Source organism: Mustela putorius, unplaced genomic scaffold, assembly GCF_011764305.1.
Source record: "Mustela putorius furo isolate JIRA1106 unplaced genomic scaffold, ASM1176430v1.1 tig00000832_pilon_pilon_pilon, whole genome shotgun sequence".
Taxonomy (NCBI): Eukaryota; Metazoa; Chordata; class Mammalia; order Carnivora; family Mustelidae; genus Mustela; species Mustela putorius.
Window position 1 is genome coordinate 7,211,356 of NW_025421491.1, and position 15,573 is coordinate 7,226,928.

The 15,573-nt window shown below is 38.5% G+C and overlaps 1 protein-coding gene across 2 annotated transcripts in view; it reads right to left on the minus strand.

Annotated features, from left to right (window-relative positions):
* Positions 1-15,573, minus strand: part of JAM2 (junctional adhesion molecule 2) — a 62,587-nt gene that overhangs the window by 43,073 nt on the left and 3,941 nt on the right. The window lies entirely within an intron of this gene.

The following is a 15,573-nucleotide window of genomic DNA, read 5'->3' on the forward strand; positions in this document are numbered from 1 at the left end:
GCCTAAAGATATTTCTTTTTCTTTTTCCTCCAGGCATGTTCTGCCACATACTTAAATGATTTTAAAGCTCTCTGATCCAAATCTTTAATAAAAATCTTTGAAAAGGCAAACATATCATGAAATCTTAACCCAGTCTGCGTTACCTTCAAAGATATAATACAGACACTCATATTAATTAAGCTGCAAGTGCCTGAAGCCTAATTAGGAATCTTGGACTCAACATTCTGAAAGAGTCCCAAATATTTTCTGACTGATCCTGTTTCCATGGAAACTAAACTTGGGAAGTAGTAAAAGACAGCAGAAATGACAAAATGGTACTGCAGAAATTAGCTAAAAGAGTTATTCTTCATTTCAAAATAGAGGGAAAAAAATCCTCCGGTCCTACTATCAGATAGCCCCTAGTAACTTAAAAGGCAAGACCTATAAAAAATTTAGGAAGTGTGTGATATATGAAAATATTTATTTTTGCTTATGACAATATTCATATTTTTCTTTTGATATTAACTTCTAGGAAAAAAGCCAGAAAATTATGGGGATTTTTTCTATTTCCCTTTTAAATGATCTATGATGCTAGAGTGTGACTAAATTTGATAATAAATCCCTCAACAATATTGGATGAGCTCATGTTTGGATATTTTTCCCATTTAGTTAAACAATATTTTCAGATCATGAAATACTTATTTCGGGCTAATGGCTTACCCTTCAGGTTCATATTGGTTTGAATTCAATTTGAGTTGTGAACAGAAGGCATATATATGTTAAGAGACAACTGCACTACAAATAAACCGAATGTCAGAAAGAATTTTAATAACATATTAAGATCTATAAGCCATCACCCACACTCTAAATGGAATACTCAAATTATTTTCTTGTTACGCCAGAAAAAAATTAGTCATCCTTCAATGCCCCTGCAGGATACTGTGTGCCGATTCTAAATCCATATATGCTACGACAGAGGCTCCCCCTCTCTTCTCCTTGTGCCTTTCTAGTGCCAGAGTAAACACCAGAATAGAGCATCTTCTATTTCCCCTAAAAATCTCCTCTGCCTTCTATTTTTCCTTATACTTCCCAGTAGCCTCATCTCCCACATAGAAAAAAAAAAAAAAAATGGGATCTGGAGTCAACAGTTCTAACTTACTTAAGACCTGCTTCTGTGTCTCCCTAAACATGTTCCGAACCTCTGCTTCTCATTTATGAAACCTTGATAAAAATAGTTCCGGGTACCTCACGGGTATGTTAACAGGAGAATTAAGTAATGTTATTTGTGTGAAGTGTTTTGTCAATCCCAAAGTTCCATTCAAATGCTAATTCTGCCTTCTTTTTAATCCTTCAGGTTAGCCATAGCTTTGCTCTGATCTCCCTTGGTTCTTCTGGCCTCCAGATAACTGACTTGGCAAAATTCCTCCCTGCTTTGTGCACTATTTCCCTGGGCACTTTTTCTTCATTGTCTCTGATCTTTTATATTCTGTAGCTGAGCACATTCTCCAGACTTCTGTCCTTTGCCCCTACTAATCAACCTCTATATTTTCCCCAAGAACGTCTTCTCCCAGAGTGAATCTCCCTATTTTTGTTTACCACATAAGTATAGGGGATAGGTACAAGAGGATTTACACCTTTATCCTCTTTTCAAGGCTCTATAGAGGCATTTTTTAGTTGGATATTTTGTTGCCTCTTGATATATACAAAATAATCATTCCTTCTCAATGTAAATACTATGATTTCTCTGGTTCTTCAAATTTACAAACTTGAAATTACTATTTCGATGTCTTTGACGACCCCCTATATTTAATCAACCACTAAATCTTACCAATTTCTGTTTTCAATGTCTTTTGGATTTAACTGTTCTTAAACAATTTTGGCAGCTGTTACCTTAATCCTGTACCTTTTTACCTAATACTCAGAGTATAGTCACCTCTTTCCTTCTAAGTCTATTCAGTATGTAAGGCTCAAAATTATTGTTTACCCTAAATACCAGCTTTTGGTATACTGCTTCACTCTTCAAAACTTCTGGCAACTTCCTGATGGCCCACAGCATCAAACAGAGACTTTATAAATAATATACAATCAACTCCATGAATATCAAACCATTTCTTGCTCCTTTTCAAAACAAGCTCTGTGTTCTAACCAATAAGAACTCTGAAAGAGGCAGTTTAGAATGAAAATAAGTTCTCAACACCATACAAAATAATTTTAGCATCTAAGTATGGTACATTTTTTCCCCATTTGAAAGCAAAACGTTAAATTATGAAGAAATCTAATAATTTTAAATAAACCCCTTCATTTTACAAATAAGGAAAATGAGATCCAAATACAATAGTTTTCTAAAGCCTTACAAAAAACTAAGAGCGAACTAACACAATCTTAGTTCTTTAAATCCCAAGCTCCATTTTATTTACGTCATACTTTTTGCTTCCTTGTAAACAAGTGACATTTATGGTTGGAGGTATAAGGTCTTCTGACCCTCTAGTACAGACGTTTCACCTGGACATATAACTTATGAATCCAATAACACATCCCTGCCAAATGACTGAGAACTCCAATTTATAAAATTAATGAACATGAACATGATTCTGAAAAATGAAACATGATTCTGAAAAATGAAAAATGAACATGATTCTGCCCACCATTCCAGTCAGTGTGAACGTGCCCCTGAGTTACTCCATCATGGAAAACGTAACTGAGGGGTGCCTGGGTGGCTCAGTGGGTTAAGCCTCTGCCTTTGGCTCAGGTGATGATCTCAGGGTCCTGGGATCAAGCCCTGCATCGGGCTCTCTGCTTGGCAGGGAGCCTGCTTCCTCCTCTCTCTCTGCCTGCCTCTCTGCCTACTTGTGATTTCTGTCAAATAAATAAAATCAATCTTTAAAAAAAAAGAGGTATTTCTATAACTGATTTCCAAAATTATGTATCTTTTTATTTTCTAATAATAAGAAATCAATTTCCTCAAGTGTTCTAGCCCATGTAATGAGAAAGGCTTGTCCTGAATGAGCTCATCATCACTCAGCAGATTTTGGTATCTCACCCCCAAAGATAAATAGTTGAATGTGTGGAATGATGCAAGCAAGAGGAACACGGCTTGCTTGTTCGCATAGTTGGGACTCTAAGTATAAATTCTATGTGGGGAATATGATGCAGTCTTGTTTCCACTCTAAAAGGTAATGGGATGGGAGGTGAAGTGAACTCCGGCTTCTATTAATGCCTACATTCTCTTGCTCATGAATTCATGGTGTATTTGGGGAACGGGTTATCCCGCATAGAAATCCCTTCTGACATGAAGGGCTACAATGAGAGTGTGCGTAAGCGGCTGGCACAGCTCTGGGCGGCGTCTAAATGACCCCAATTCTTTCATTCTTCTCCCAAACCAGAGTCTTCTCCAGAGAATCCTCAGAACTTCGGGGTCTTCAAGGTTAAAGGAACCATGGGAAATTAAAGCATATAAAGAACTCATTTGGAACTTGATATTAAGTTTTAATGACATGGATTTGAGTATTAAGTGAATATTTTAGGAAGTGTGAGCAATTTTGAAATGCGCTTGAGTTGCTATGTTAAACACTGGAGATACCCTTACCCTATTAAAAAAAAAAAAAAAAAAAGCTGCAGTGGTCTCTTCTGTTATTTGGAAGAGCCAGAGGGTAGACGAAAGAGGTTTGATCAGACTGGTCTCCATTTAATAAATATAAGAGAAAAACTTGACATTTTTAGGAATTTAATCAATTGTCTTCCTTATCTTCTCCTTTTCTTATCATCAGTCTATGACTTTGCCATGCACTTATCTAATGGGTACTTCTAGATTTTAGGGAATGAAATATTTAAGTCCCTTTCAAAGGAAATTAACTGAAAGGCCCACACTACATTATGAAGAAAAACGTCGCTGTTACACGCAGATTTACTAACAGACTTGGCTGTATAACCCAGGATCTTGGAGTTCGATTAATAACAGGGTGTTTGGTTTGTTGTCGGGCATTTTATTTTTCTGTTAGTGTGACACAGACTAGCTAGATTTAAAAAGGGGGCCATTCCGACAGAATTCAGTTTTCTTATATTGGTTAAGTAAGGCGTAGAATTTAGGAGAGCGGGTATTTCAAGTAGACTCACTTTGGTCTATTATTTTCTCTTTAACTAGGAGACTCTAAGGCGGCTTGTCCAATAAAACGCAGAGGGGCAAAGAAAAGAAATACGGAATTTTTATATATTTATCACATTCTTTTTTTATAGGTTTAGTTTTTTTTATCATGACAAATTTTCCTTTTCTTTTATTCTTTTTTTAAAGATTTATTTATTTATGTAATCTCTATACCCAACGTGGGGCTTGAACTCACAACACCGAGATCAAGAAATGTATACTCTACTGACTGAGCCCGCCAGGTGCTCCTATGACAAATTTTCAAATACACACCAAAGCAGAGAGAAAAGAACAATAGACTCCATATACTCGCTATTTGAATTCAACAGTTATAACGACAGCCATGTTTACTTCATCTATCCTTTTTGTTGTTGAGAAATTTTAGAGCCAATCATATATATCAATCATTTTCTTTAATATTTTAGGAGGTATCAATGCAAATTAAGGACATATGGCTATAATGACATTAAAATAACAAATTATAATCCATTTCTTAGTATAATCTAATGCCCTGCCTTAGTCAAATTCATGTAATGTCTTTTTTGAATCTGGATCCGCATTTTAAAGCATTACACTTGCTTCTTGAGATTTTTGTCTTGTTTTGTTTTTAATCCAGAGCTAGCCTGACCTATTCTCCCATCCATTGTCTTATCATGGAAATCTAGCTATTTATTCTGTAGAACAGCCCACTTTCTAAGTTTATCTGTGTCTTTAATCTGTGCATCTACTCTCCTGTAAAGAGAAGGTAGCTTGCTAGTGGCTTGATCCAAATAAAGGTCAATTATTATTATTTTCTTGAGGGATGAGCACAGACACTACGTAGGGAATGTCATGTGCCTCCTGCTGTATCACACAATGATTGTCCTACTTTTAAGGATGCTAAGATTAATCTGTGGTTTTAGGTGATAACAGACTGCTCCTTCCATTTTAAAGGTCCCTCTCACATTTTGCCTAATTTTGAATAATCATAACCTGAACCAATGACATGTTGCAAGATGATGATGATTAGATTCTTTTGTTTTCCATATTATCTTTGCACATTTACTAGCTTGACTTCCATAAAGAAGAATTTCCCCTATCCATTAAGGCTATATCAAACACTAAAGGAAAAGAAGATGAAGGCTTACTACTTTATTTTAATTGTTAAAAATCAGGGTAGGGAGCCATTGATGTAGTTGGCTCTAATCATGACCAAAGTGTAATGATTTTTTAAAATTTTATCAACTCTCTTTTTATTGTCTGTCATGAATACACTTAAAAACATGTTTGTCATCTTTAAATCAATTGCCTTCATTTTTTTTTTTTTTCTCACTTTTGGTTCTCGAATTGCCTCTAATTTGGCCACAGTGAGTCTTTTCATGTTGCATCCTGTGTCCTTTAGACACGACCCCATTAACTTTGAAGAGTTTTCTTGCTTTCTGGCACAACAAAATAAATGTTTCCGGGGTTATATATGTCCAACCCTAGATATGGAATCAGATGTTCCGCCAAAGGTTCTCCGGTCACTGCTAGGAATGGTATTTAGAGATCACAATGTGTATGCTGACTTTTATAGTGTTGTAGGATAGATTTCATTCCTATTCCCAACTTCTCTATTTCCCTTCCCACTTATTATCACGTGATATCCAGGGCGTCCTGGCTGGTAGGATGCACTTCCCCAGCCCACTTGCAGTTTTGACTGTGGGATTGTTCTCACCAACAAACATACGTTCTGGTAAGTGGAAGCTTTAAGAACAAACACATAGTTTTTAGTTGGTCTCTTGCTTTTCCTGTGGCCACAAGCACTGTCTGTCCCAAACGGGGTCGGCTCCTTCAGCCTGTGGCCTGGAAGGAGAGCGAGACATGCAGAGCCCAGATTCTGCTGCTGACATGGGGCTCCCAAAAGGGGAAGCAGGCAAAAGTTCTGTGTATGGTGGCAAACTACTGAGATTTCTTAGGTTATCTGTCACTTGATTGAAATGAACTGATACAGGTTGTGATTTAATCTAGGCTTTTTTAGTAGACAGAGATAAGAAATACACAGTTTAGGAACAAGAAAGCATTAGGAGTTCATGCTGACATTTTCAATTCAAATATACATAATGGGACTTTTACCATTTTAAAAACATAATACTTGTATCTCTTTTTTTCCTTCACTGAAAATCTTGATATCTATGCTATTATAATTATTGATTTGCATTATCCTGTAGTATAACTTCAACATAGCACCACTGTTTTCAATTATTTTCACTGAAAATGTATTTGCAGCTTTATTTATTTATTTGTTTGTTTGTTTATCTTTTTGCAGCTTTATTTATCCTTAAAATGAATTCTACTATTCAGTGATATATTATATTCTAAACTCAGACTGGAAAAATTCTTTCCTCTGCATGGTTAGTTACATCAATAGTTTGGTACACAGTAGGTTCATTTCTGCTTGTTTCCAATTTTTTAAAAAAAGATTTTATGTATCTATTTGACAGAGATCACAAGTAGGCAGAGAGGCAGGCAGAGAGAGAGGGGGAAGCAGGCTCCCCGCCAAGCAGAGAGCCCGATGCAGGGCTCGATCCCAGGACCCTGGGACCACGACCTGAGCCCTAGGTAGAGGCCCCAACCCACTGAGCCACCCAGGTTCCCCTATTTTCAATTTTTAAGATGGCCATGTTAGTGAATTTTTCTTTGAAACAGAACACTTCAGTTTTCACAACCAAATCGGTGTAGTAAGTTATTAAGAGAAACAAGTTCCATTTCTGCCCCTTTCCATCCATTGTGAGTGGCTTTCATTTAACCTTCCAGTATTTCTTCCTTACACAGAATATAGCATGTTACATTATACTGTTCTGCACCTGGCTTTTTTCCTTTGCTATACTAACACACGGAGATCACTCTTGATCCCTTTTATGGATATGCAGCATGCCACTCTGTTCTTTGTTCAGCCAATCTCTTCTTGATGGGTGTTTGATTGTTTTCAATCTTCTTTATAATAAATAATTTTGAAATAAATAATACCATGCATCAATCATGTTCTATTTTTTTTTTTTTTTTAAAGATTATTTATTTATTTATTTGAGAGAGAGCATGAGCGAGGAGAAGGTCAGAGGGAGAAGCAGACTCCCCATGGAGCTGGGAGCCCAATGTGGGACTTGATCCCGGGACTCCAGGATCATGACCTGGGCTGAAGGCAGTCGTCCAACCAACTGAGCCACCCAGGCCTCCCAATCATGTCCTATGTTTTGCAAATACAGCTTTGGAATAGGCTCCCGACAGTGAAGTTGATGAGTCAGAGTAGACATGCAATGTTCCTACATATTGTTGAATTCTTCTCCATAGCAGATCACTGCACAGCCCCTTAGCAGTCAGAGTGCCTGTTTGCTCACAGCTTCAATAACAGAAGATGCAGATGAGTTATGTGTTTTTGCTAATCTGGCAGGGAAGAGATATTATCTTTGTGACAGTTTAATTTGCATTTAAGTGATGTTGAGTGCAGTGTCATATCCGAAAGAACTATTAAAATTTTTCTCTGGGAACTCGGGTTTGTGTTGTATGTGAGCCATTTTTCTATTTTGTTCTTTATATTTTTATTTCTTTCCATTTTTTCAGGGCTTGTTGCATGTCAGTGACAATACTCTTAGGCTGAGACTTATGAGACTGAGAACCTTCTGGTTGAGATTTGGAGTGCAGATGTCTTTTTCCCAATTAGTCATTTGCCTTTTGATTTTTTATGGTATTTTAGTATTTTTTCTGAGCAGATGCTCTTTTGATATATAGTTTTAATTTTTAATTTTTTAAGGATTTTATTACTTATTGATTTGAGAGAGAGAGTGAAGGAGAAGAGCACAATCAGGGGGAGCAGCAGAGGGAGAGGGAGAAGCAGACTCCCTGCCGTGCAGGGAGCCCGATGTGGGACTTGATCCCAGGACCCTGGGATCATGACCTGAGCCAGAGGCAGATGCTTAACCACCTGAGCCACCCAGGTGTCCTTGATATATAGTTTTAGTTAAAAGAACGCATCCATGCTTTTGTTATTTTGGGAGGGTGAATTTATTACTTATTGACATTTGGATCTTTGATTCATTGGGAGTTTATCCTCATGTACACTGTCAGGATCCTATCATTTTCCCTCAAATAGCTACCCAATTGTAACCATATCTATTAAGCATTTTCTATAGTTTAAGATGCTTCTATTTTATAGAGAGATAAATGGAAAGACACATCTCACATCTCTACTAAATTTCCAAATGAACTAGGGCCAATTCCTGGACTTTATATTCTGTTCCATTGGTCTATCATCCTATTCCTATACCAGCCTCACATTTTAATGATAGAGGTTTTGTCAAGTGCTATAATCTAGGGCAACCATCACCTCATTTCCACCCAAAGGCACTACTGCTGATTTATTTTTCATTACCTCATTTGTCTGATACTTATTTTATATATATCTTATAATTAACATCACATATTGATGCAGAAATACATGCATGTCATTCAATACCGAAAACGTATGTTGGGGCATATGCTCTTTTTAAGAGAAGTAGGACATGGAATAAAAAAAAAGTCTGAAGAACTAGCTCTCCAGGCAGGTGTTTTTTGAATATTTTAGCATCCTCATTCAGATTTTCTGGGAGAGTGGCACAGTAGGGTTGAAAATCTTAGGATGCCTCTAATCTTGGCATTTGCGATAGAAGAATACTCTTGGACCTAGCAGATGAGTCACCTGATCCAGAAGAAAGTTTTTCACTTTCTTCTTTTTCACTGCAAGAAGATATGATTACTGGACAAGAATGCCTAAGAAAACCATCTTTGGTTTGGAAATAAAGATCAGTTTATCAGGCCCTCCCTTCTTTTTTAGCAAACTTTTACCTACCATGAAGCGTGGATTGCTATGGTACCAATTGAGTGGCAAAGAGATTGGACCATGAGGGCCAAGTCTGGAACCCCCTGCTCCGGGCAGTACTTGCACAACTCTCTACCATTCTGTGCTGTAGTTTATCTCAGGCACCTTGCGAAGAGGTATTGTTGGATTCATCTGAACCTTTAATCAGTGCTTACTAATTCAAGAGGAGGTTACATTAGTTTTTGTGTGTGTGTTTTGTTTTGTTTACAATACAAGAAGGCATCAAGCAATCAGCAAAACTTCTTAAAACTCTATAGGGCAGACCAGTCTCTATATTACCTTGTCAGTCTAAACTCTAGGGACACTATAGTTCATGAGGAAGGAGGAAGTTCTAAGAGCAGTCAAATTGTGCATTCATTACGTAATATTCACCCTATACATGTCCTTGGATCCTTAGTATTAAAATGTCATTTTATGAAGCTAAGAAGCAAATAAACATTAAACTCCAGGTTACTTACCTCTATTCAGTTAAGTATTAGAGAATCATCATGTGTCAGGCAGGATTCTAGGTGCTAGAGACACATAGATGTATTTTCTCTGTCCTTGACAAGTTCACAATCCAGACAGAAACCCATGTAAGCATGGTGACAAAAGCAAACGAACAAACAAAAAAACATGGTGACAGTATAGCCCAGTAAGTACAAAAGAGAACCAGGAACCTACCAAGAACGCCAGGAGTATAATACATGTGGGTAGACTTCAGCTTTGAGGAATGGATGAGCTGGAGAGGGTTCAAGAGAAAGAGGGGGTTTAGACCTTCAGGGAGTAATTGCACTTGCCACAGGGAGAAAACTGGGACAATAACAACACAAGAAAAGAGAAGATGGCAGGGAAGGAGAAACACTGTATCTAAAATGACAGAGTTGTTCACTCCTTTACACACACCCACAAAGGCAGGGCATAAAGCACCTGACTTGTTCTGGGACCAAAAGCACTGTATGGGGCCAAAGTCCAATGATCCACAGCTCCAATCACCTTATGTGGAATTTTTATCCTATTTTTTAATGACCTAGCCTACTGCTGTGTTTAGATTACTAAACAAATAGACCCTTGGGTTACTGTTTATTCTACGGTGGGCGTTCAACTTCTGATCAGAACCCATTCCCATTTTAAAGTGCCTCTAGAGCATTTTTAAAGACATTAGCACAATCCTCCATTTTCAGATTTAACACTTTCCCAGTAGTTCAACATGTTCCCTTTTTATCTGCGGTCATTACTTCTTTGGTCTCCTTTAAAAATAGTAACAGTTTGCACTTGTCTGTAAGTCTTAGCTGGTGCTGGTGTTGGTCTTCTCTGGGCCTTGGCCCTTATCTTCTACTCCGGACTTTTTTCATAGCATCGGAGTTGGAATTTTTCCCTTTCTAGATTTGATCACTGGTTTGGGAGTTTATTTCCCCTCTGTTTTGTTATATTCATTTTGTTTCACTACTTACTTTTGTTGGTTTTAATTAGATGGTAACCCCTGCTGCACTTCAGCGTAAGGATTTTAAAGGCCTCTGCAAGGTGTTATCATGGTCCTATTTGTGAGATAGCTTTGGGTTGTGGCTTAATTACTAGTAAAAATAAATTTTTGCATGGGAAGCCTGAGTGGCTCAGTGTGTTAAGCTTCCAACTCTTGGTTTAGCTGAGGTCAAGATCTCATGAGTTGTGGGATCAAACAAACCCCAACCCACCAGCCCTCTGTGCTCAGCAGGGAGTCTGTGAGTGTGCTTGGGGTTCTCTCCCTCTGCTCCTCCCCTCACTTACATGCACACTCTACCTCCCTCTAAAATAAATCTTTAAGAAACTAAAAAATAAAGTTTTGCAGAAAGGCATAGAATATCATATATAATATGATTTGATTTATTGGAAGGTGAAAACAAGAAGCGTAGTAAATTTTTATTTTTATTATTTTACTTTTTTTTTTTTAAAGATTTTATTTATTTATTTGACAGGCAGAGATCACAAGTAGGCAGAGAGGCAGGCAGAGAGAGAGAGAGAGGAAGAAGCAGGCTCCCGACTGAGCAGAGAGCTAAATGTGGGGCTCGATCCCAGGACCCTGGGATCATGACCTGAGCCGAAGGCAGCGGCTTTAACCCACTGAGCCACCTAGGCGCCCCTATTATTTTACTTTTTTAGAGATTTTATTTGTTTATTTGGAAAAGAGACACACGGGAAGAGAGGGAACACAAGCAGGGGGAGTGTGAGAGGGAGAAGCAGGCTTCCTGCAGAGCAGGGAGCCCGATGTGGGGCTGGATCCCAGAACCCTGCGATCAATACCTGAGCTGAAGGCAGACACTTAACAACTGAGCCACCCAGGCACCCCTGATTTTTATTTTTAAAGAAGCTATACAAGTATGCTCTTATATACTGGAACTGTATTTTCCCCCCAATTTTTCTGGACTATATGCAAAAAGTTTAAGAGTAGGCTATCTGTAAGGAGTGGAATAGAAGTCAGGGAGCTAGAAAGGAGAGTTATTTTTCATTTCTGTACTGTTTGAATTTACCAGATACATACCTTTTTCTAAGTAAAATGTGTAAGTAATTGCATTCAGCAATGATCTATTCCTTTTCTTGAATTATGCCCATAAATAAAGTATTTAGCAAGTTTTTACAGTGTGAGCAAAGCTAAAACTAAAAACAGCAGGTGACTGCTTTGACAAAAGGAGATTGAGTGATCTGGAAACACCTAGAATGAAGGAGAAAGACCAAATTAGGCTTTTTTACTCCTTACCAGTATAAAAACAACTCAGTCCCAAACTGTCCCTATGAAAAATTTTGAAAACTAAAACAAAACAGAAAATTTAGCAAAACAAATTAAAAATGCCAATGACCTACGAAGAGAGAGATAGGCAAAATTCTTCAGTAAAGAACTAAAACTTCCATCTGTTAAAATCATAAGCATTCTTGGGGCACCTGGGTAGCTCAGATGGTTAAGCATCTACTCTTGATTTTGGCTCAGCTCATGATCTCTGGGCCCTAGGATCAAGCCCTGCTTCGGGCTCTGTGCTCAGTGGGGAGTCTGCTTGGGGTTGGGGATTCTCTCTCTACCTCTAAATTAAAAAAAGAAGAAGAAGAAGAAGACGATGACGACGACGACGAAGATCACAAGAATTCTTGCTCAGGACTGTGTGAGCCAAGACAGTGGAGAGCTAAGAGTATAGCTCTTGAAATGCCTTCATAGGACTGGTCCAGTAGTTCTTTGCTTTTCTGTTCATAAAATGTGGGAACAATTTAAACTGTAAACATTTCCAAACCCTTCACCAGCCTGAGGATTCCAAGAGTAGGATTCTGCGGGTCCTGTTAGCAGGCATTCATCTGAGCACACACATTCTCTCCTTCTCTCTCCTGTTTCCTCTCTCCCCCTCTCTCTCCACCTCTACCCCTCTATCTCTCTATCTCTCTCTGTGTCTCCATCTCTCTCATACAGGCGTACCCTCACATGCTTAGTAACACAGAAGGACACCCTTCTCCCCAACAAATCTACTCCAATCATCCTCCTAAGGATGGCAAATTGGGAATAAGGTAAAAACAAAGCTAAGGGAAGACAAGCCCCCCCCGGGGGGGGGGGCGCAGAGAGTGTTAGAGAATAATATTGAAAGACCATAACTAGTAGCCCCAAAAGCTAGTTTCATGTTTAGATGTCGAAAGCTGAAGAGAGAGTTGGAAAAACGTGCAGCATACGCCATTTTAAATACCTTAAAAAACCAAAGAGTTATTTTCCTCAAATCCTGATAAAATTTAATTAACTACATTTCAGATTTAAAACAACTTTCTGTGGGTGAATGTAAATGTCTAATTATACATGAACCTGTACATGTTTTCAACCAGCCATATAAAAAGAAATACTTAGTAAATCACAGCCTGGACCCCTCCAATAACGTCTAACGGGGCTCCCACTTCCATGTCCCACCACCCATCTTGCCCATTCTCCACACTCCATACAATGTGTTCTCTTTGAAAGGCAAATCTAACTGGTACTCAGTGTTTAAAAGCCTTCAATGGCTTCTCCTAGTCTTTAGGATAAATCCAAAATCCACAAGGCCCTCTTACCACCTGGCTGCTGTCTTTGGTCTTCCCCTGTCCTCCATGCTCTGGCTATAGGGGACTTCTTCTGCTTCCTTATTGCTTTTGCTCAAGTACCTCTCTACAGCACTGTTCCTCTGTATCTGGGATGGTCTGCCCTCTCCTTCAGTTGCCTGGCATATTCTTTTCATGTAGATAGACAGGTGTCTATATATATGTGTGAATATTGTGTAATAATACAAATATATCTGTGTATTTTGCAATAAAACTTTAAAAAACACATTTTAAAATAAATTCTTTAAATAATAAAAATGAATAAAACAAACTGTTAATATTAGTATAATACTTATGAAACAGCCTATTATTTGTGCTTGGATAGGACTCTCAGAAATGTAGGAAATCCATTATAAATGATAATATGAATGTTTAGCTCCACTGACCCCAAATATTATCAATAGTAACAAGACCAGTTTTCCAAGTGCTATGTATGCTATAAATGTGTACACATTTAATTTACCTTACACCCCTACGAAGTAAGTCTATTATTGGGATGATCACCATTACAGATTGGTAAACCAACACACAGAGAAATCAAATAGCTTGTACCAGATCATACAGTTAGCTAGCAAATTAACACAGAATTCAGCATCAGAGTACATGTTCTTTACTGCTACACTACATGATTTGAAATAGATCTCAAAAACTACAGTTCTACATCACTATAAATTATAATTTAAAGATAAAAGTTATGGTTGCTCCATGGGATCTAGAATATTCTTGGCTACAATGCTGATTACACTGTTACTGTGTACATCCTAATTTTGGTTGGTGTCATGGTTTCCCAGAGATGGCCACATCCTAATCCCAGGAGCCTAAAACACGGTACCTTACATGGTAAATGGGAATTAAGGTTGTAGGTAGAATTAAAGTTGCTAACCCGCTAACTTTGGGATGGATAGATTAATCTGGATTACCTAGGTGGGTCCAATGAGTCCAATGTAAGTGTAAGGGTCCTTATAAGTGGAAGAGGGAGGTATATGAGAGAAAACAGATTTATGGAAGCCTAGCATTGCTGGCTTCAAAGCTGGAGGAATGGGGCCACCAGTCAGTGGCCTCTAGAAGCTGGGAAAACAGCTTGGAAGCTGATTCTCCATTCGAATCTCCAGAAGATAGCTGCCCTTCTCATGCTTTGATTTTAGCCTAGTGAGACCTATTTCAGATTTCTAGCCTCTAGAACTTTAAGATAATAAATCTGTGTTATATTCAATTTATGGTGATTGTTTCTGCAGCAATAGAAAAATAATATAGTTGGGTTGTTTTTCTGAGTTCTGGTCACGTTAATAGTAACACCTCCCAAGAAAACAGTACCCAGTTTTAAGTTTTCTTTCTCTGCTTTTGCCAAAGCAAGCCCTTGACCTAGATTCTGATTCCCCCTTTTCTATACTGACCTTTGTCTTCCTCAAGGCATCAATCTGGCAATCCAGGTATACTGGAGTACTGACTCAGCGGTGCTATGGCATGAGAAGGTCATTTAAAAAAAATGGCCTGTACAGATTTCTTCTGGTCCCACTTCAGCAAACGCAGCAGCTCTAACTTCCCCAGTTCAAAACATCTTCTCTACCAACAAGGCCTACTGGAGGAAACCGATGTGATAGAAACCATGGGTAGAGAAAACATGTGTAAATGCACATGCGCTCCTCTCATTAAACTGTTCTGGTGGAAGGAAAATGAATATCATCAGTCTTAGGGAATTAACTGTTATCTTTATGTTGACTTTTTGTTTTAGATGTCTTCCTTTGGGTTTTGTTTTTTTTTGGGGGGGGGTTAGACTTCTTCCTTTTGAATGTCATCTCTGTCTCAGTTTTAAAACCATTATCAGGTGTACCAGCAAGCCCAATCTGACCTATATGTTCATCAGATAATTAAGACCATGCCAGGAAGAAACCAGTCTTCCTCTGCAGATTGATGATGATGCTTTGTTCTTAACAATGTTTACAGAGGGCAGACTTTTCCTGGCACTGGTTCCCTGGAGTACTCTTTTGGGTCAGTTCCGCCACCAGGGCAGAACTTTGGGATTCTGCAGAAAATCCAGACCTCTCCCTGCTCCACAGTCCTTATCAGCTGATGAGAGATTACTGAGTCAGGCCAAGTAAGCCTGGCTTGGGTTCCAGTCCAGAATTGAGGACCGTTTCCCAGTGCACGGCTATCAGTTACATTCAACTTTGTTTGATGTAATGCTTTGCTTAAATGTCACCTCAGAGAAATCAGACACCTCACCTACCTAGGATTAGTTACAGCTTCATGATTTCTATTGCAATCATTAATTCCATCCGTCCATATTTCCAAGTCCTCCACTCATGCCCTTCCTATCTGATCAACAGACATCTATTTACACCTCCTACTAACCAGGTGCTTTGCTTAGCATTGTGCATAGAATGGTGAGCAAACATGAAAAAACTCCTTCCCTCATGGAGCTCCCACTTTCATGGTAAAGAAAAATGCAGTTTCATAAACACACACGTAAACGTCCATATATCAACAGGTGCACTGAACTGGTAGTCCAATTAACAACAGC